This window comes from Ranitomeya variabilis, chromosome 1 (genome assembly GCF_051348905.1).
Source record: "Ranitomeya variabilis isolate aRanVar5 chromosome 1, aRanVar5.hap1, whole genome shotgun sequence".
In the NCBI taxonomy this organism is placed as follows: Eukaryota; Metazoa; Chordata; class Amphibia; order Anura; family Dendrobatidae; genus Ranitomeya; species Ranitomeya variabilis.
The window spans coordinates 2,105,956-2,126,016 of NC_135232.1; the positions used below are offsets into that span (position 1 = coordinate 2,105,956).

At 46.4% G+C, this 20,061-nt stretch overlaps 1 protein-coding gene across 1 annotated transcript in view; it reads right to left on the reverse strand.

The window, feature by feature from the left end:
- The window catches only part of LOC143801430 (uncharacterized), a 977,383-nt gene that overhangs the window by 91,560 nt on the left and 865,762 nt on the right, over positions 1 to 20,061 (reverse strand). The gene's annotated exons all lie outside the window — the stretch shown is intronic.

Genomic DNA, 20,061 nt, shown 5'->3' on the forward strand with positions numbered 1-20,061 from the left:
GTCAGCAGATTCATCAGAGCGACAAAACGGTCTAGGCCAATGGTGAAGAATAGGGTCATGCCATGGGACCTGAACCTAGTCCTCTCGGCCTTGACAGAGGCCCCATTTGAGCCAATTGCATCAGCCTCTATTAAAAATGTATCCCTTAAAGTAGCCTTCCTGGTGGCCCTAACATCGGCGCGTAGGATAGGCGACATCCAAGCATTATCCAGGGTTCCCCCTTACATGCAGCTTAGGGATGATAGAGTGATACTATCCCCTGATCCAGCATATCTTCCTAAAGTAGTGTCCAGGTTCCACAGAACACAGGAAATAGTTCTTCCATCTTTCCTCCCCAATCCTACTAACGATAAGGAAAGGAAGCTACACACTTTAGATGTGAAAAGATGTATCCTGGAATATCTGGCAGTAACTGATCCCTGGAAGATAGATAACGCCCTATTCGTGTCCTATCAGGGTAGTAGGAAGGGTCACAGGGCATCAAAATCTACTTTAGCTAGATGGATCAGGGAGGCTATCTCGCTGGCATACATCTCAAAGGGCAAGCCGGCGCCTGAAGGTCTGAAAGCGCATTCCACTAGAGCTATGGCGGCTTCGTGGGCGGAAAGATTGGAGGTGTCGATCGACCAAATTTGTAAGGCTGCTACTTGGTCTTCCCCAAACACATTCTATAACCACTATAGATTGAACTTGGGTGCCTCTTCTGACCTCTCTTTTGGTGTAAGGGTGCTGCAAGCTGTAGTCCCTCCCTAGTTAGTTACTCTCTGTAATTCTCTCCGTAGTGCTGTCATGGACGACCGATAAAGTCTTAGTTACTCACCGGTTAACGGTGTTTTTCGGAGTCCATGACAGCACCTGTACATACCCTCCCGTCTTCTTAAGTTCTGGGTGTACACCTCTTCCTTTATTTATATAATTCACGGGTAGTGAATAGTTAGATATTGTATCATTGTTTATTATGTATGCTATTAACCTTGGTGGTCCTCTTGTGCTCTGTAAACCAACTGATGCGTGGGAGAGGTGCCGCCCTTATGTATCTGTAGGTTTCCTGTTCCTGAAGGGCGGATCCCCTCTCTCCGTAGTGCTGTCATGGACTCCGAAAAACACCATTAACCGGTGAGTAACTAAGACTTTCCCTCGTGTTTCATGACTGTTCTAGACTTACGAGATGCATATTACCATGTGCCCATCCACAGAGATCATCAAAAATATCTCAGACTGGCAGTGAACATCCAGGAGGAGGTAAAACACTACCAATTCCGGGCTCTCCCTTTCGGGATAGCCATCCCACCTCGGGTATTCACGAAAATGTCAGAAGTGATGGCCCACATACGGGAACAGAATGTCCTAATAGTTCCCTATCTGGACGACCTCCTCGTGGTAGGGACCTCATTCCAACATTGCAAACAGTTGGATTTGGTCATGGCTTTACTGTCAAGTCTAGGTTGGCTGCTGAACATACCCAAATCCAAAATAGTGCCATCCCAGGTACAGGAGTACTTAGGGATAGTCCTAGACTCGATCACACAGAAGTGTTACCTTCCTCAAGGGAAGATTCAAAAAATGACACAGGCAGTGTTACAGTTGACGGTATCACCAGTCACTACTCTGAGGAAAGCAATGTCCCTGCTGGGCTCTATGACTGCCTGTATCCCGGCCGTGCAGTGGGCACAATGTCATTCCCGGGACCTACAATGGGAGACTTTAGATTCAAGCATATCTCTGCACGGAAATTTAGACGGGCAATTAAGTATCTCACAAAGCACGATACACTCCCTAGTATGGTGGGCAGACCCAGTGAATTTAACCAAGGGGGTTCCTTAGGCACTACCGACGGAAAAAATCCTAACAACGGATGCAAGCCCCTGGGGGTGGGGAGCACATATAGACGATCAAGTGACACAGGGGAATTGGAGCAAAAGTCAAGAGCTAGCTTCTTCAAACATGAAAGAACTGTTAGCGGTGAAATTGGCTCTAACACACTTTCTAAATCTCCTTCACTCCCATCACGTAAAAGTTTTTTCGGACAACCAAGTAGTGGTTGCATATCTAAACCACCAAGGGGGCACCAGGTGTCGAGCATTGATGGAGGTAACCCAGTCCATCTTCCACATAGCAGAACACAGTCTAAAGTCCTTAACAGCTCTCCACTTGAAAGGCTCAGAAAATCAAACTGCAGACTTCTTGAGCAGGACACGCTTAAAACAGGGGGAGTGGGAGCTGGGGGAGTGGGAGCTAAGTCTACGTTCACATTAGCGTTCGGCGCCGCAGCGTCGCCGCATGCGTCATGCGCCCCTATATTTAACATGGGGGCGCATGGACATGCGTTGTGCTGCGTTTTGCGACGCATGCGTTTTTTGGCCGCAAGCGTTGGGCGCAGATAACGCAACAAGTTGCATTTTTTTTGCGTCCAACTTTCGGCAAAAAAGGACGCATGCGTCGCAAAACACAGCGTTTTATCGTGCGTTTTGCTGCGTTTTTGTTTGCGTTGTGCATTGCGTCGCCGACGCTGCGGCGCACAACGCAAATGTGAACGTAGCCTAAATCAGTCGGTATTCAGCCAAATCGTAAAACTCTGGGGACTGCCAGAAATAGACCTATTTGCAAACAGTCAAAACAACAAAGTAAAAACATTCTGCTCAATCGATCCCCGGGGGGGCCCAGTAGCTCTAGACGCCCTAACAATTCCCTGGAACTATCGCCTCGCCTACTCGTTCCCTCCGATATCTCTTATCCCCTTAGTGCTATGGAAAATTCGGGAGGAAGGAGCAACAGTGATAGTAATAACTCCATTCTGGCCCCGCAGAATATGGTTTTCTTGGCTAAGAAAAATGTCCATATCAAGCCCTTGGGTTCTACCAGACACTCCGAAACTTTTATCTCAGGGTCCGGTATTTCACCTCAATATAAAGAATCTACACATGACAGCCTGGCTTTTGAAAGGAAGCTTCTAAGTGATAAAGGGTTTTCACCCAATCTAGTGTCCACTCTATTACAGAGTAGGAAACTCGTAACCAAAATATATGGGAAAGTGTGGAAAAAATTCATGTCGGTATCTGGCGCAGACCCATCCGGGGAAATCCCAATAGGAAAAATTCTTGAGTTCCTGCAGAAGGGATTGGAAAAAGGTTTAGCTACAAGTACTCTAAAATTCAGGTAGCAGCCTTGGGAGCTTTGTATAATTATGATTTGGCCAGAGATCGCTGGGACATGAGATTTATTAAAGCCTCGAGTAGATCCAGGCCTACTCCCCTCCACAATTCTCCTCCTTGGGATCTAAACCTTGTTTTAAATGCCCTAACCAAACCGCCCTTTGAGCCCCTGGCAGAAGTACCGTTAAAGATCTTATCTCTAAAAACCACACTCCTAGTGGCCCTAACCTCGGCTCGTCGTGTCAGCGATATACAAGCGTTATCTGCATGCCCACCCTTTACTCAAATACTCGAGGACAGAGTCATTCTTAAAACTGACCCGGCTTACCTCCCTAAAATAGCATCACAATTTCACAGAACGCAAGAGATATCTTTGCCCTCCTTTTGTCCCAGCCCTAAAAATGAGGGGGAAAGAACACTGCACACCCTAGACGTAAAAAGATCTCTGGTCCAATATCTATCAGCCACTAGGGAGTGCAGGAAGGATAGGGCTCTGTTTGTCTGCTTCCAGGGTCCACGGAAGGGACAGAAAGCGTCGAAAGCCACGTTAGCGAGATGCGTAAGAGATGCCATCGCCCCATCCTACTCATCCTGCGGGACAGCCATCCCGGAAAATATAAAGGCTCATTCGACCAGAGCAGTGGCATCATCTTGGGCAGAAAGAGCTGGCGCTTCGATGCAACAGATATGTAGAGCGGCCACTTGGTCTTCCCAGTCTACATTTTTCAAACATTACCGTCTAGACTTGACGTCCTCAGATCTCACCTTTGGGCGAAGGGTTCTAGAGGCAGTGGTCCCTCCCTAAGAGTTACTATCTATGCAAATCTCTCCGTGGTGCCATCATGGGGATAGAGAAAATGGTAGTTACTTACCGATAACGGTATTTCTCTGATCCTATGATGGCACCCGTATATTCCCTCCCTTTTCACACACAGGTGTGCACATTGTAATGTATTAATAGTTAGCTTTAGTCACGGTGCCTCTGTTAAGTTAAATTGGTTAAGTTTAATTTGTACAAATATTGAGTTGCAGCTGAAGTTCTGTATAAGGCTCTGTTAACCAACTGATGTGGGAGAGAGGTACGCCCTTTTTCACCTGTAGGTTTCCTGTCCCTGTGGGCGGACCCCTCTCTCCGTGGTGCCATCATGGGATCAGAGAAATACCGTTATCGGTAAGTAACTACCATTATCCAGTATTTCTATAAGTAAAAGTCTGAGATTTCTGTGGGAAATGGTCATTTGTTCCTCCTAAACCAGTTCTGAATGTAAATAAAACATTGCTCTGATGAAGTCTCCACATTGTATTTTCGCCTTTCATTTCATGTGTAGGGCAGGACAAGCCCATGATGTATCTGTGTAACACATGGAAGGTGCTATAATAACAGCTTTAGGCTGGTTTCACACCAGTGTTCGGCAGGGCTGCGGATGGCAGCCTTCTTCCTCCGTTAAGGCTACTTTCACATTAGTGTCGTGTGACGAACGTCTCAATGCGTCGTTTTGGGGAAAAAAGCATCCTGCAAAGTTGCCTGCAGGATGCGTTTTCTCTTCATAGACTTTCATTAGCGACGCATTGGGATGGATTGCCACACGTCGCATCCGTCGTGCGACAGATGCGTCGTGTTTTGGCGGACCGTCGGCACAAAAAAACGTTCCATGTAACTTTTTTTGTGCGTTGAGTCTACCATTTTCGACCGCGCATGCGCGGCCGAAACTCCGCCCCCTCCTCCCCGGAACTCCCAATGGGCCACGGATGCGTTGTAAAACTGCATCCGCTGCCCACGTTGTGCTACATAAAACACACTGTCCGTCGGGCCAACGGTTTGCGATGGCCCGTACCGACGGACTAGTGTGAAAGTAGCCTAAGCCCCGCTCACTGCCACAACTCTTCATTCAGTTCCGTCTACCTCTGCATGCGTCCTGCATACCCTATCTTTAACCCCTTCACGACATGCGCCGTACTAGTACTGCGCATGCCGTGTCTCCCCTTCTGATGTGGGCTCCGGCGCTGAGCGCACATCAAAGTCGCGACATGTCAGCTGTTTTGGACAGCTGACATGTGCGCGCAATAGCGGCGGGTGAAAAAGCTATTCACCCGCCGCTATTAACCTGTTAAATGCCGCTGTCAAACGCAGACAGCGGCATTTACGGTAACTACCGCATCCGGCCGGCCGGACGGATATGACGTCATCGCCGACCCCCGTCACATGATCGGGGGTCGGCGATGCATCAGGAAGGTAACCATAGAAGTCCTTGAGATCTCTATGGTTACTGATGCCGGCCTGCTGTGAGCGCCCCCTGTGGTCGGCGCTCACAGCACACCTGCATTTCAGCTACATAACAGCGATCTGATGATCGCTGTTATGTAGCAGAGCCGATCGGGCTGTGCCTGCTTCTAGCCTCCCATGGAGGCTATAGAAGCATGGCAAAAGTGAAAAAAAAAAAGTTTTTAACAATGTGAAAAAAATATTAAAAATATAAAAGTTTAAATCACCTCCCTTTCGCCCCATCCTAAATAAAACAATAAAAAAACAAACAAACCTACACATATTTGGTATCGCCGCGTTCAGAATCGCCCGATCTATCAATTAAAAAAAAGCATTAACCTGATTGCTAAACAGCGTAGCGAGAAAAAAATCCGAAACGCCAGAATTACGTTTTTTTTGGTCGCCGCGACATTGCGTTAAAATGCAATAACGGGCGATCAAAAGAACGTATCTGCACCAAAATGGTATCATTAAAAACATCAGCTCGGCACGCAAAAAATAAGCCCTCACCCGACCCCAGATCACGAAAAATAGAGACGCTACGAGTATCGGAAAATGGCACTTTTTTTTTTTTTTTTCAAAGTTTGGAATTTTTTTTCACCACTTAGATAAAAAATAACCTAGTCATGTTAGGTGTCTATGAACTCGTAATGACCTAGAGAATCATAATGGCAGGATAGTTTTAGCATTTAGTGAACCTAGCAAAAAAAAAAAAAAAAAAACAAGTGTGGGATTGCACTTTTTTTGCAATTTCACCGCACTTGGAATTTTTTTCCCGTTTTCTAGTACACGACATGGTAAAACCAATGATGTCGTTCAAAAGTACAACTTGTCCCGCAAAAAATAAGCCCTCACATGGCCATATTGACGGAAAAATAAAAAAGTTATGGCTCTGGGAAGGAGGGGAGCGAAAAACGAAAACACAAAAACGAAAAAGGGCCGCGGGGTGAAGGGGTTAATATTGGGCACGCAGGCCAAGCGGATGTCTCCGCATGCGTTTTTAATGCTGCGCCGACCGCAATACAATGCAACATGTTGCATTCCACGCAGTTCAGCGCATCTTCAAAATGAGGCATGCCTGTGTACCCAATGTTAGATGGGGGACGCCTGCAGACTTAGGAGGAGCTGAAGGAAGAGGTGCAGCAGTGGGCGGGGCTTAACGGAGGAAGAAGGCTGCCGAACGCTGGTGTGAAACCTGCCTGAGACAGGTAAGCCACCTTTGAAACAATGTTCACATGTACAAGCTCTTAGCCCCTTTGTGGCGGGGCCAATTTTTTAAAATCTGACCAGTGTCACTTTATATAGTAATAACTCTGGAATGCCTCAACATCCCATTGATTTTGAGTTTTTTTTGTTTTTTTTTCGTGACATATTAGACTTTATGATAATGGTACACTTGGGTTATTATGTTTTGCTTTATTTTGTAAAAAATCAGAAATTTTACAAATTTTAAAAAATAGAAATTTTGAATGATTTTCCCTTTAAGGCCGGAGTCACACTAGAGAGGAAAACGGACGAGTGCTATGCGAGAAAAAAAATCGCATAGCCCTCAGACCAATGTTAGTCTCCCATCACTTTTTTTTTTTTTTCACGGCCGTATTATATGTGCGAGTGAAATTGCAGTATGCTGTGATTTGCACCGTATATATCAGCCGAGACTCGCCAATGAAAGTCTACTTGTGCAAGAAAAACTCACACCACACGGGCCATCAGTGTGACTTGAGAGAAATACGCAACGGTGTCCTTTGAAAGGCCGACAATTCAGGTGCAGTGTACAGTAAAATCACACTGACAGGTTACAATAGAATAGATATATACACACAGTATAGGTGTATATAAAATCTAAAGAGATACACTACAGACCAAAAGTTTGGACACACCTTCTCATTTAAAGATTTTTCTGTATTTTCATGACTGAAAATTGTACATTCACACTGAAGGCATCAAAACTATGAATTACCACATGTGGAATTATATACTTAACAAAAAAGTGTGAAACAAATGAAATTATGTCTTATATTCTAGGTTCTTCAAAGTAGACACCTTTTCAATTCCCCCATGACGGCACACCTGAGAGAGGGGATCCGCTCAGTCAGGACAGGAAACCCTACTGAAAATAAAAGGGCGGTACCTCTTCAGTTGGGTTTCCTGTCCTGACAGGGACCCTTGTGCTGAACACGGCGGTTTGACTTACCCAGGTCCCGTCCCGGCGTGGAAGAACAGGCAGCGCCTGTGCGTCGGAGGTTCAGGTCCTGGAGGCACCGTCCGCAGGTCCCCCGGGTCGCTGCGTCCGTGCAGGCGTTGTGCAGCATGGTTGGAGGACCGGGTTCCTTCCATGGCTGCCACGCCGCTCTCCCCTCTCTGCCGGCGTCCAGGCGCGGCGGCCGCTTCCGGGTCGCTCATCTGACGTCACACGCCAGGCACGCTTGGAATGGGCGTGCCCGTGTGACGTCAGGAGCAGGCGCCGGATCCAAGATGGCGGCGCCCATGAAGAAACGCCGGCCGGTGAAAAAACGACTCCGGCGGCATGGCAGAGAAGGGGAGGGGCCACTATTGGGCACCGAACGAGGCGGGGAGTGCAGTGGTCCCCCCATAAAAGGGTGCTGGACCACAGAAGACGTGCTCATGTTCAACACTTCACCATGGAAGTAGGACAACAGGAGCAGCAGCAGCAGCCACCTTCACAGCAGCAGCAGGAGCTCTCACCAGATGCCTTGCCGAGCCACCAGTATACCAGGAGCAGCCGCTCAAGTGGTAGGAACAGTGGTCGTTCTGTCCGGCAAGATTCGTCGGCGTCCAGGAGGGACGCTTCACATGCATCTGTCCAGCCTCCAAAATCGGTACCCTTGATTGTCGGTGGTGGTGAGTGATCTACGTGAATGTATCCCTTATGGTAACAGGGTCCATTTTCTCTGTTTTGATCACTAGGGGTCCAGGAAAGCTAGCGGTAAAACAAAGAACCGAGAGTGTGCCCTTTGCAAAGACCCACTTGCAGTTCAGTATCAGAAGAATCTCTGTGCTAACTGCATTAGTAAGACGATACAATAGAAGACCCCTAATTTCGCCACTAGCCTTAAAGCCATAATACAGGCTGAAATAATAGACTCCTTGAAATTGGCCCTTAACGAACCGAGAGGGAGAAGCCGTAAGGCGTCTACAGAGTCGGATGCCTCTCAGAGACAGGGGAGTCATAAAACATCCCGTTCTCCCTCTACTTCCCCGGCCTCGGTCCACTCTTCAGGTTCCTCCTCGGACAGTGATTCAGGAGGTCGTCCATGCTTTCCAACTGAGGACGTGGACAAATTAGTCAAAGCAGTTAGATCTGCAATGGGTCTTAAGGAGGAGAAGACCCCTAGGTCACTAGAAGATGTCATGTTTGGTGGTTTAGAAGAGAGGAGGAAACGCACGTTTCCGGTTAATACAAAAATAAAAGCATTAATTGAGAAAGAGTGGAAAAGACCTGAAAAAATGGGTTCTTTACCCTCTTCATCCAAAAGGAGATATCCCTTTGAGGATAAAGACTCTGAACCCTGGGAAAAGGTCCCAAAAATTGACGGAGCAGTAGCCAAATGTCTAAAAAGATCATCCCTTCCATTAGAAGACTCGGGTGTTCTTAGAGACCCGCTTGATAAAAAAGCAGATGGTTTTCTGAGGCATATCTGGGAAGCCTCAGCGGGGGGCCTGAAGCCAGCGATTGCTGGAACATGTACGGCTCGTGCTCTAATGGTCTGGCTACAGCATATAGAGGATCAGCTAAGGGACAAAGTACCCAGAACCGACATCCTTGCCAATATATCCTTACTGCAAGGAGCAGCAGCCTTTTTAGCAGACTCTTCTGCGGATTCCGCAAGACTAACCGCCAGAGCAGCGAGCTTGTCTAATGTGGCAAGAAGAGCCCTTTGGCTCAAAGGTTGTCCAGGGGATTTGCCATCTAAACACAAGCTGTGCTCCATTCCATGTGACGGCCAACTTCTCTTTGGGAAAAAACTTGAAGAGATCCTGGAACATGCAGGAGATAAAAAGAAAGTATTTCCCAATATCCCTAAAGATTCCAAAAACCCTTTTTTTCGGAGGAGAAGATATAATAGAGGTCGCCCCCCAGGGGAGAGAAAAAACTGGGACTTTAGGGATAAGAGAGGATCGGGCTATATGTTTAAAGGGCCCTCTACATCGGCAAAAAAATCCCCCCAATGACATTACGCCAGAAGTGGGAGGATGACTCTCCCTCTTCTTTCCGGCCTGGGTAAATATCTGTTGTCAATTCCATTCTCGAACTCCCTCCGGTGGTCATGAATGGTACTTCGGCGAGTTCTGTTTGTGGACTCCCTCTGGTGGCTGTGAGTGGAGCTACTAGTTCTTGAGGTTTCTTCCTCAGCTGCTCTCGTTTATTTCTAGGCTGGTTTTTCTATTTAACTCCACTCAGATCGTTACTTCATGCCAGCTGTCGATGTCTTAGTATTGGTTCAGATCTCTCTTGGATCTTTCTGATGACCTGACTACTCCAGCAGAAGCTAAGTTCCTGCTAGTTCATTTGCTGTTCATTTTGTATTTGCTAAGTTCTAGTCCAGCTTGCTATCATGATATTGCCTTGCTAGCTGGAAGCTCTGGGATGCAGAGTGGCACCACCGCACCGTGAGTCGGTGCGGGGGTCTTTTTGCACACTCTGCGTGGTTTTTTGTAGGTTTTGTGTTGACCGCAAAGATTCCTTTCCTATCCTCTGTCTGTTTAGTGAAGACTGGCCTCCTTTGCTAAAACCTGTTTCATTCCTGTGTTTGTGACTTTCCTGTTAACTCACCGTCAATACATGTGGGGGGCTGCCTTTTCCTTTGGGGAATTTCTCTGAGGCAAGGTGAGGCTTTATTTCCCATCTTTAGGGGTAGTTAGCTCTTAGGCTGTGAAGAGGCGTCTAGGCAGAGTCAGGCACGCTCCACGGCTATTTCTAGTGTGTGTGATATGATTAGGGTTTGCGGTCAGCAGAGCTCCCACTTCCCAGAGCTTGTCCTGTCTCATTGTTTTACCATCAGGTCATTCCTGGTGCTCCTAACCACCAGGTCCATAACAATTATCTCCCCCAGTACCTGGGTCATAAATATTATCAGAGACGGCCTCAAAATAAAATTCATCTGTCCACCCAGACGAAACTTTATAATAACTCCCCGAAGAAAGTCCCAGCAGGAACAATCTGCCCTAGAAACCAAAGTCTTGGGACTTATCCACAAAAAGGTTCTTCAGGAGGTCCCGGTTCGGGAGGAAGGAGACGGGTTTTACTCCCCCCTCTTCTTAATCCAAAAACTGGATGGTTCTTGGAGAACTATTATAAACCTAAGAAAACTCAACCAATCTATAGAGAACTACTCTTTCAAGATGGAGTCTATAAATACGACCATAAAACTTCTTTTCCAACACTGCTTCATGGCAGTAATAGACTTGAAGGATGAATATTACCATATACCAATACATCAGAATATCAGAAATACTTGAGAGTAGCTCTTTATATTCAGAATCAAATAAAGCATTATCAATACACAGCCCTTCCATTCGGTCTGTCTACAGCTCCCAGGGTTTTCACCAAGGTAATGGAAGTAATGTCGTACCTCCGGTCCCGGGATGTAGTCATCGTCCCATATCTGGACGATTTCTTTGTAATAGGAAGGTCAGAGTCCCACTGCACTCATCAAGTATCAGTAGTAACATCAACTCTAGTGGAGCTGGGCTGGTTAATAAATATCCCCAAGTCAAGACTACTGCCAGTAAAATTACAGTCCTTCCTGGGGTTAATACTGGACTCCGAACGTCAGCTCTGCCTCCTTCCAGAAAACAAAGTAGACAAGATAATAAACCTGGCCAGTACAGCAATACGCCAGCCAACAATGACTCTGAGAAAGGCGATGTCCCTACTAGGCTCGTTAACACCGTGTATTCCGGCGGTAGGATGGGCACAATTCCACCTAAGACAACTACAGTGGGAAGTTCTCTCAGCTCAAAAACTGTTAAGAGGGCATTTAGAAGGAAATCTGTGTCTCTCTCTGGGCGTAAGGGATTCCCTAGTTTGGTGGACGGTGAAAAACCACCTGACAATGGGGGTCCGGTGGAAAAATCCGGTCATAGACATCATCACGACCGACACAAGCGGTACAGGTTGGGGGGCTCACCTGAGGTCTCACTCTGTACAAGGGACCTGGTCCATACGAGAGAAAAACTATGGATCAAACGAAAAAGAGCTATGGGCAGTGGAGAAATCCCTAAGACATTTTCTTCCTTTACTTCGGGGTCGCCATACTCGAATCCTGACGGACAATCGAGCAGTGGTGGCGTATGTCAATCATCAGGGGGGGACGAGATCCAAAGGCCTCATGAATGCATCAAATCTACTCTTTCAACTAGCAGAACAACACCTGTCATCTGTCGGCGTTGCACATCAAAGGCATAGAAAACACTCAAGCGGACTTCCTGAGTCGCAGAGGCTTAAGGCAGGGGGAATGGTCCTTAAACCCCCAGATATTTCAACAAATAGTCCAAGCCTGGGGCACACCAGAGATAAACTTGTTTGCCAACTCTCACAACAGAAAAGTCAGAAAGTTCTGCTCCTTGAATCCAAGAGAACATCCCTTCGCAGTAGATGCCCTACTGCTACCCTGGAAGTTTTCTCTGGCCTACGCGTTCCCCCCGATAGTGATGATTCCAGCTGTGATCCGGAAGATCAGAGAGGATCAGGCAAAAATCATCTTCATAGCTCCTTTTTGGCCAAGGAGACCATGGTTCTCCCTTCTAAGGCCGATGTCGGTAACAGACCCATGGATTCTGCCAGAGGTTCCGGACCTGCTAACCCAGGGCCCAGTAACCCACTCTCAGGTGAAGGGCTTCCATCTCGCAGCTTGGAATTTGAGAGGGCGTTACTAAGTCGCCAAGGATTCTCACCAGGGTTAATCTTTACCCTGTTGAAAAGCAGAAAACCCATAGCCTCTAGGATCTATGGTAGGACATGGAAAAAATTTCTTGAATTCCTGGGTGAACCTTTGGGGGAGGTGGCTCCAGTAGGTCCTATCCTAGAGTTTCTGCAAGCAGGATTACATCTTGGGTTAGCAACCAGCACCCTTAAAGTTCAGGTTTCAGCCTTGGGGGCCCTATATAATTGTAATCTTGCCTCAAATAGATGGGTCTCACGATTCATAAAATCTTGTAGTAGATCTCGGCCGGTCGTTATCCCAAAAATCCCTCCTTGGGATCTAAATTTAGTCTTAGAAGCCCTAACTAAACAGCCTTTTGAGCCCTTGCAGGAGTTATCACCTAAGTTACTTACCCTTAAAACAGTTTTACTAGTAGCCTTAACATCGGCACGTAGGGTAAGTGATTTACAGGTCCTGTCAATATGCCCTCCTTATACTCAGGTTTTTGATGACAGGATTGTTCTAAGACCAGACCCGGCTTATCTCCCCAAGGTGGTTCAAAAGTTCCATAGGAGTCAAGAGATTACTTTACCATCATTCTGTAGTAATCCTAAAAATCCAGAGGAACAAAAGTTCCACATGTTAGATGTGAGATCTATGTTACAATACATACAGTGGGGCAAAAAAGTATTTAGTCAGTCAGCAATAGTGCAAGTTCCACCACTTAAAAAGATGAGAGGCGTCTGTAATTTACATCATAGGTAGACCTCAACTATGGGAGACAAACTGAGTAAAAAAAATCCAGAAAATCACTGTCTGTTTTTTTAACATTTAATTTGCATATTATGGTGGAAAATAAGTATTTGGTCAGAAACAAACAATCAAGATTTCTGGCTCTCACAGACCTGTAACTTCTTCTTTAAGAGGCTCCTCTTTCCTCCCCTCATTACCTGTAGTAATGGCACCTGTTTAAACTTGTTATCAGTATAAAAAGACACCTGTGCACACCCTCAAACAGTCTGACTCCAAACTCCACTATGGTGAAGACCAAAGAGCTGTCAAAGGACACCAGAAACAAAATTGTAGCCCTGCACCAGACTGGGAAGACTGAATCTGCAATAGCCAACCAGCTTGGAGTGAAGAAATCAAGTGGGAGCAATAATTAGAAAATGGAAGACATACAAGACCACTGATAATCTCCCTCGATCTGGGGCTCCACGCAAAATCCCACCCCGTGGGGTCAGAATGATCACAAGAACGGTGAGCAAAAATCCCAGAACCACGCGGGGGGACCTAGTGAATGAACTGCAGAGAGCTGGGACCAATGTAACAAGGCCTACCATAAGTAACACACTACGCCACCATGGACTCAGATCCTGCAGTGCCAGACGTGTCCCACTGCTTAAGCCAGTACATGTCCGGGCCCATCTGAAGTTTGCTAGAGAGCATTTGGATGATCCAGAGGAGTTTTGGGAGAATGTCCTATAGTCTGATGAAACCAAACTGGAACTGTTTGGTAGAAACACAACTTGTCGTGTTTGGAGGAAAAAGAATACTGAGTTGCATCCATCAAACACCATACCTACTGTAAAGCATGGTGGTGGAAACATCATGCTTTGGGGCTGTTTCTCTGCAAAGGGGCCAGGACGACTGATCCGGGTACATGAAAGAATAAATGGGGCCATGTATCGTGAGATTTTGAGTGCAAACCTCCTTCCATCAGCAAGGGCATTGAAGATGAAACGTGGCTGGGTCTTTCAACATGACAATGATCCAAAGCACACCACCAGGGCAACGAAGGAGTGGCTTCGTAAGAAGCATTTCAAGGTCCTGGAGTGGCCTAGCCAGTCTCCAGATCTCAACCCTATAGAAAACCTTTGGAGGGAGTTGAAAGTCCGTGTTGCCAAGCGAAAAGCCAAAAACATCACTGCTCTAGAGGAGATCTGCATGGAGGAATGGGCCAACATACCAACAACAGTGTGTGGCAACCTTGTGAAGACTTACAGAAAACGTTTGACCTCTGTCATTGCCAACAAAGGATATTTTACAAAGTATTGAGATGAAATTTTGTTTCTGACCAAATACTTATTTTCCACCATAATATGCAAATTAAATGTTAAAAAAACAGACAATGTGATTTTCTGGATTTTTTTTCTCAGTTTGTCTCCCATAGTTGAGGTCTACCTATGATGTAAATTACAGACGCCTCTCATCTTTTTAAGTGGTGGAACTTGCACTATTGCTGACTGACTAAATACTTTTTTGCCCCACTGTATCTATGACTAGTCAGTGGAGGAAAGACCAAACCCTATTCGTATCTTTTCAGGGAAGCAAAAGAGGGTGTGGGGTAGCTAAAAGTACTATTGCTAGATGGATTAGGGAGGCCATTAGTTTATCCTACTCTGCGGGTGGCACTCCGGTTCCTGAAGGCATCAAGGCTCACTCCACCAGAGCCGTGGCTACCTCCTGGGCAGAAAAGGCTGAGGTATCAATCGATCAAATTTGCAAGGCCGCTACCTGGTCCTCACCCTCAACTTTTTTCAAGCACTACCGGCTAGATCTTTCTTCCTCTGCTGACCTAACCTTTGGTAGAAGGGTGCTACAAGCGGTGGTCCCTCCCTAAGGTTTCATTCTACAAAAGTCTCTCAGGTGTGCCGTCATGGGGGAAGGGAAAACACCAAGGTTACTTACTGGTAGCCGGTTTTTCCGGAACCCATGACGGCACCCGTATATTCCCCCCCTTTATCACCCCTTCGGTGTGCACTATTGTTTTGGGTGTGTTTAGTTAATATAATGTGGTGTTGGATTGCCATGTGTACTAACCAGGGGGGCCTCTCATGCTCTGAAAACCAACTGAAGCGACAGAGAGGTACCGACCTTTTATTTTCAGTAGGGTTTCCTGTCCTGACTGGGCGGATCCCCTCTCTCAGGTGTGCCGTCATGGGTTCCGGAAAAACCGGCTACCAGTAAGTAACCTTGGTGTTTTGCTTTGATGACTGCTTTCGACACTCTTGGCATTCTCTTGATGAGCTGCAAGAGGTAGTCACCGGGAATGGTTTTCACTTCACAGGTGTGCCCTGTCAGGTTTAATAAGTGGGATTTTTTGCCTTATAAATGGGGTTGGGACCATCAGTTGTGTTGTGCAGAAGTCTGGTGGATACACAGCTGATAGTCCTACTGGTGGTGCATGGCCGCTGCCGCGGTGGTCGCCGCACGGCTCCGCTCCGTTAGGGCGTTAGGACCCACTACGAGGTTTGTCGTGAAGGGGCAGTGGGCTTCATACAGTCTGATCAGAATGTTAAACTGAAAACCTCATGTTCAGTATTTAAATTTTTGCCTAGCGGCTTTAGATCAACGTATGATTTTGGGATGTGCGGTTCATGCTCTTTTTTTTCTTTTTGCTACTGAATAGACTGTTAGCTGCTTTCTTCTTGCCATAATACAAATTCTAAGTAAAGGAAAACGAGTGGCCATCATTATAAGAAATGAAGGTCAGTTAGTCCGAAAAATTGGGAAAACTTTGAAAGTGTCCCCAAGTGCAGTGGCAAAAACCATTAAGTGCTACGAAGAAACTGGCTCACTTGAGGACCACCCCAGGAAAGGAAGACCAAGAATCACCTCTGCTTCTGAGGATAAGTTTATCCGAGTCACCAGCCTCAGAAATCGCAGGTTAACAGCAGCTCAGATTAGAGACCAGGTCAATGCCACACAGAGTTCTAGCAGCAGACACATCTCTACAACAACTGTTAAGAGGAATACTTTGTGCAGCAGGCCTTCATGGTAAAATAGCTGCTAGGAAACCACTGCTAAGGACAGGCAACAAGCAGAAGAGACTTGTTTGGGCTAAAGAACACAAGGAATGGACATTAGACCAGTGGAAATCTCTGCTTTGGTCTGATGAGTCCAAATTTGAGATCTTTGGTTCCAACCACCGTGTCTTTGTGCAACACAGAAAAGGTGAATGGATGGACTCTACATGCCTGGTTCCCACCGTGAAGCATGGAGGAGGAGGTGTGATGGTGTGGGGGTGCTTTGCTGGTGACACTGTTGGGGATTCATTCAAAATTGAAGGCATACTGAACCAGCATGGCTACCACAGCATCTTGCAGCGGCATGCTATTCCATCCGGTTTGCTTTTAGTTGGACCATCATTTATTTTTCAACAGGACAATGACCCCAAACACACCTCCAGGCTGTGTAAGGGCTATTTGACCAAGAAGGAGAGTGATGGGGTTCTACGCCAGATGACCTGGCCTCCACAGTCACCAGACCTTAACCCAATCGAGATGGTTTGGGGAGAGCTGGACCGCAGAATGAAGGCAAAAGGGCCAACATGTGCTAAGCATCTCTGGGAACTCCTTCAAGATTGTTGGAAGACCATTTCCGGTGACTACCTCTTGAAGCTCATCAAGAGAATGCCAAGAGTGCAAAGCAGTCATCAAAGCAAAAGGTGGCTACTTTGAAGAACCTAGAATATAAGACATATTTTCAGTTGTCTTACACTTTTTTTTGTTAAGTATATAATTCCACATGTATTAATTCATAGTTTTGATGCCTTCAGTGTGAATGTACAATTTTCATAGTCATGAAAATACAGAAAAGTCTTTAAATGAGGTGTGTCCAAACATTTGGTCTGTACTGTGTATGTGTATATGATGACACAGGTATATACTATATACAGGAGGAGATGACATACAGGTATATACTATATACAGGAGCAGCTGACATACAGGTATATACTATATAAAAGAGGAGATGACATACAGCAGGTATATACTATATACAGGGGCGATGACACATTGGTATATACAATATACACGAGGAGATGACATACAGCAGGTATATACTATTTACATGGAGACGTGGAGGGGGCTGTAGGAGGGCAACAACGCAGCAGCAAGACTGCTACCTTAGCCTCTGTGCAAGGAGGAACACTGCCAGAGCCCTGCAAAATGACCTCCAGCAGGCCACAAGTGTGCATGTGTCTGCACAAACAGTTAGAAACCAACTCCGAGGATGGTCTGAGTGCCTGACGACCGCAGTTGGGAGTTGTGCTCACAGCCCAACACTGTGCAGGATGCTTCGCATTTGCCACAGAGCACCAGGATTGGCAAATTCACGGCGCCCTGTGCTCTTCACAGATGAAAGCAGGTTCACACTGAGCACATGTGACAGACGTGACAGTCTGGAGACGCCGTGGAGAGCGATCTGCTGCCTGCTACATCCTTCAGCATGACTGGTTTGGCAGTGGGTCAGTAATGGTGTGGGGTGGCATTTCTTTGGAGGGCCGCACAGCCCTCCATGTGCTCGCCAAAGGTAGCCTGACTGTCATTAAGTACCGAGATGAGATCCTCCGACCCCTTGTGAGACCATATGCTGGTGCATTGGGCCCTAGGTTCCTTCTGATGCAGGACAATGCCAGACCTCATGTGGCTGGAGTGTGTCAGCAGTTCCTGCAAGATGAAGGCATTGATGCTAAGGACTGGCCTGCCCATCCACTAGCCCTGAATCCTATCGCGCACATCTGGGACATCATGTCTTGCTCCATCCACCAATGTCACGTTGCACCACAGACTGGCCAGGAGTTGGCGGATGCTTTATTCCAGGTCTGAGAGGACATCCCTCAGGATAACATCCACAGCCTCATTAGGAGCATGCCCAGGCATTGTAGGGAGATCATGCACGCACGTGGAGGCCACACACACAACTGAGCATCATTTCCTTGCCTTGAGGCATTTCCACTGAAGTTGGATCAGCCTATAACTTCATTTTCCACTTTGATTTTGATCATCATTCCAACTCCAGACCTCTGTGCTATATTAGTTGTGATTTACGTTGTTCTTTTTTAGGTTTTATTGTTCTCAACACATTCCACTATGTAATGAATAAAGATTTACAACTGGAATATTTCATTCAGTGATATCTAGGATGTAGGATTTTAGTGTTCCCTTTATATTTTTGAGCAGTGTATATTAAGGTTTTTAATATTAGTTAGGACTGTCCCAATTAGGTTCACCATGAAGTGATGGGATTGCTTTTGCAATTTTTTTTAATCAACAAAAAGTGTTAACTAAGTACCCTATATTTTCTTGCACTATAGCCGTTTACTTACTACAGGGTATTCAATCATTGTTTCTGCCCCCCCCATATAAAGTGCGACCACCATCTATATGCCCTTATATACAGCATTCTAGACTGCTGTGTATATATAGTTGGCCCACTGCCTGTATACCCTTATATACAGCATTTTATAAAGCACAACCACTATCTGTATGCCCTTAAGATAGTGGCATATTAGACTTGCCTAGCCCCATCCAATGGGCTTCGCTAGTCTTAATCCGGTGCCTTCTCTTCTATCACCATCCTTCTTTCTTTGAGTCGATGAGGCATCCTATGTCATCCACACGGTGTCTTCCATCGCGCTCCTGTGCAAGCGCACTTCTTTCTGCCCTTTGCAGTACTTTGCTTTGTGCTCGGCAGAGAACTGTTCCTGCACAGAAGCGTGATGAGGGAGGTTGTGTGGATGATGTAGAACACATCATCTACGGGAAGGACTGCGCCGGATGAAGACCAGCGCCAAACTTAACACCGAACTGCCCCGTAGGTGAGTATAAGAAGTTATTTACATTATGCACATTGGCTTAGGGACATACCGTATATACTCGAGTAGAAGCCGACCCGAGCAAAGCCGACACCCCCCTAATTTTTCCACAAAAAACTGGGAAAACTTACGGACTCGAGTATAAGCCTAGGGTGGAAAATGCAGCAGCTACCGGTAAATTTCCAAAATAAAAATAGATACCAATAAAAGTAAAATTAATTGAGACATCAGTAGGTTAAGTGTTTTTTGAATATCCATATTGAATTAGGGGCCCCATATAATGCTCCATACAGTTCATGATGGCCCCACAAGATGCTCCATACAAAATACGCCCCATAAGATGCTCCATATTAAAATATGCCCCATATAATGCTGCACAAATGTTAATAATGGCCCCATGAGATGCTCCATAGAAACTTTTGCCCCATACAATGCTGCATAAAGGTTGATGGCCCCATAAGATGCTCCATAGATTATGCCCCATAAAATGCTCCATAGATTATGCCCCATGAGATGCTCCACACATTATGCCCCATGAGATGCTCCATACATTATGCCCCATGAGATGCTCCATGCATTATGCCCCATGAGATGCTCCATACATTATGCCCCATGAGATGCTCCATACATTATGCCCCATGAGATGCTCCATACATTATGCCTCATGAGATGCTCCATGCATTATGCCCCATGAGATGCTCCATACATTATGCCCCATGAGATGCTCCATACATTATGCCCCATGAGATGCTCCATACATTATGCCCCATGAGATGCTCCACACATTATGCCCCATGAGATGCTCCATGCATTATGCCCCATGAGATGCTCCATACATTATGCCCCATGAGATGCTCCATGCATTATGCCCCATGAGATGCTCCACACATTATGCCCCATATGATGCTCCACACATTATTCCCCATATGCTGTTGCTGCGATTAAAATAAAAAAAATCACATACCTCCCTTCGCTCAGACCCCCGGAACTTGCGATAGTCACCTTCCACCGCTGCGCGCTGCTCTGTCTTCCATCCTCTGCACTGACTGTTCAGGAAGAGGGCGGCGTGCACACTAACTACGTCATCGCGCCCTCTCACCTGAACAGTCACAGCCAGAGGACGGAAGACCGAGCGGCACACAGCGGTGGAACAGGGAG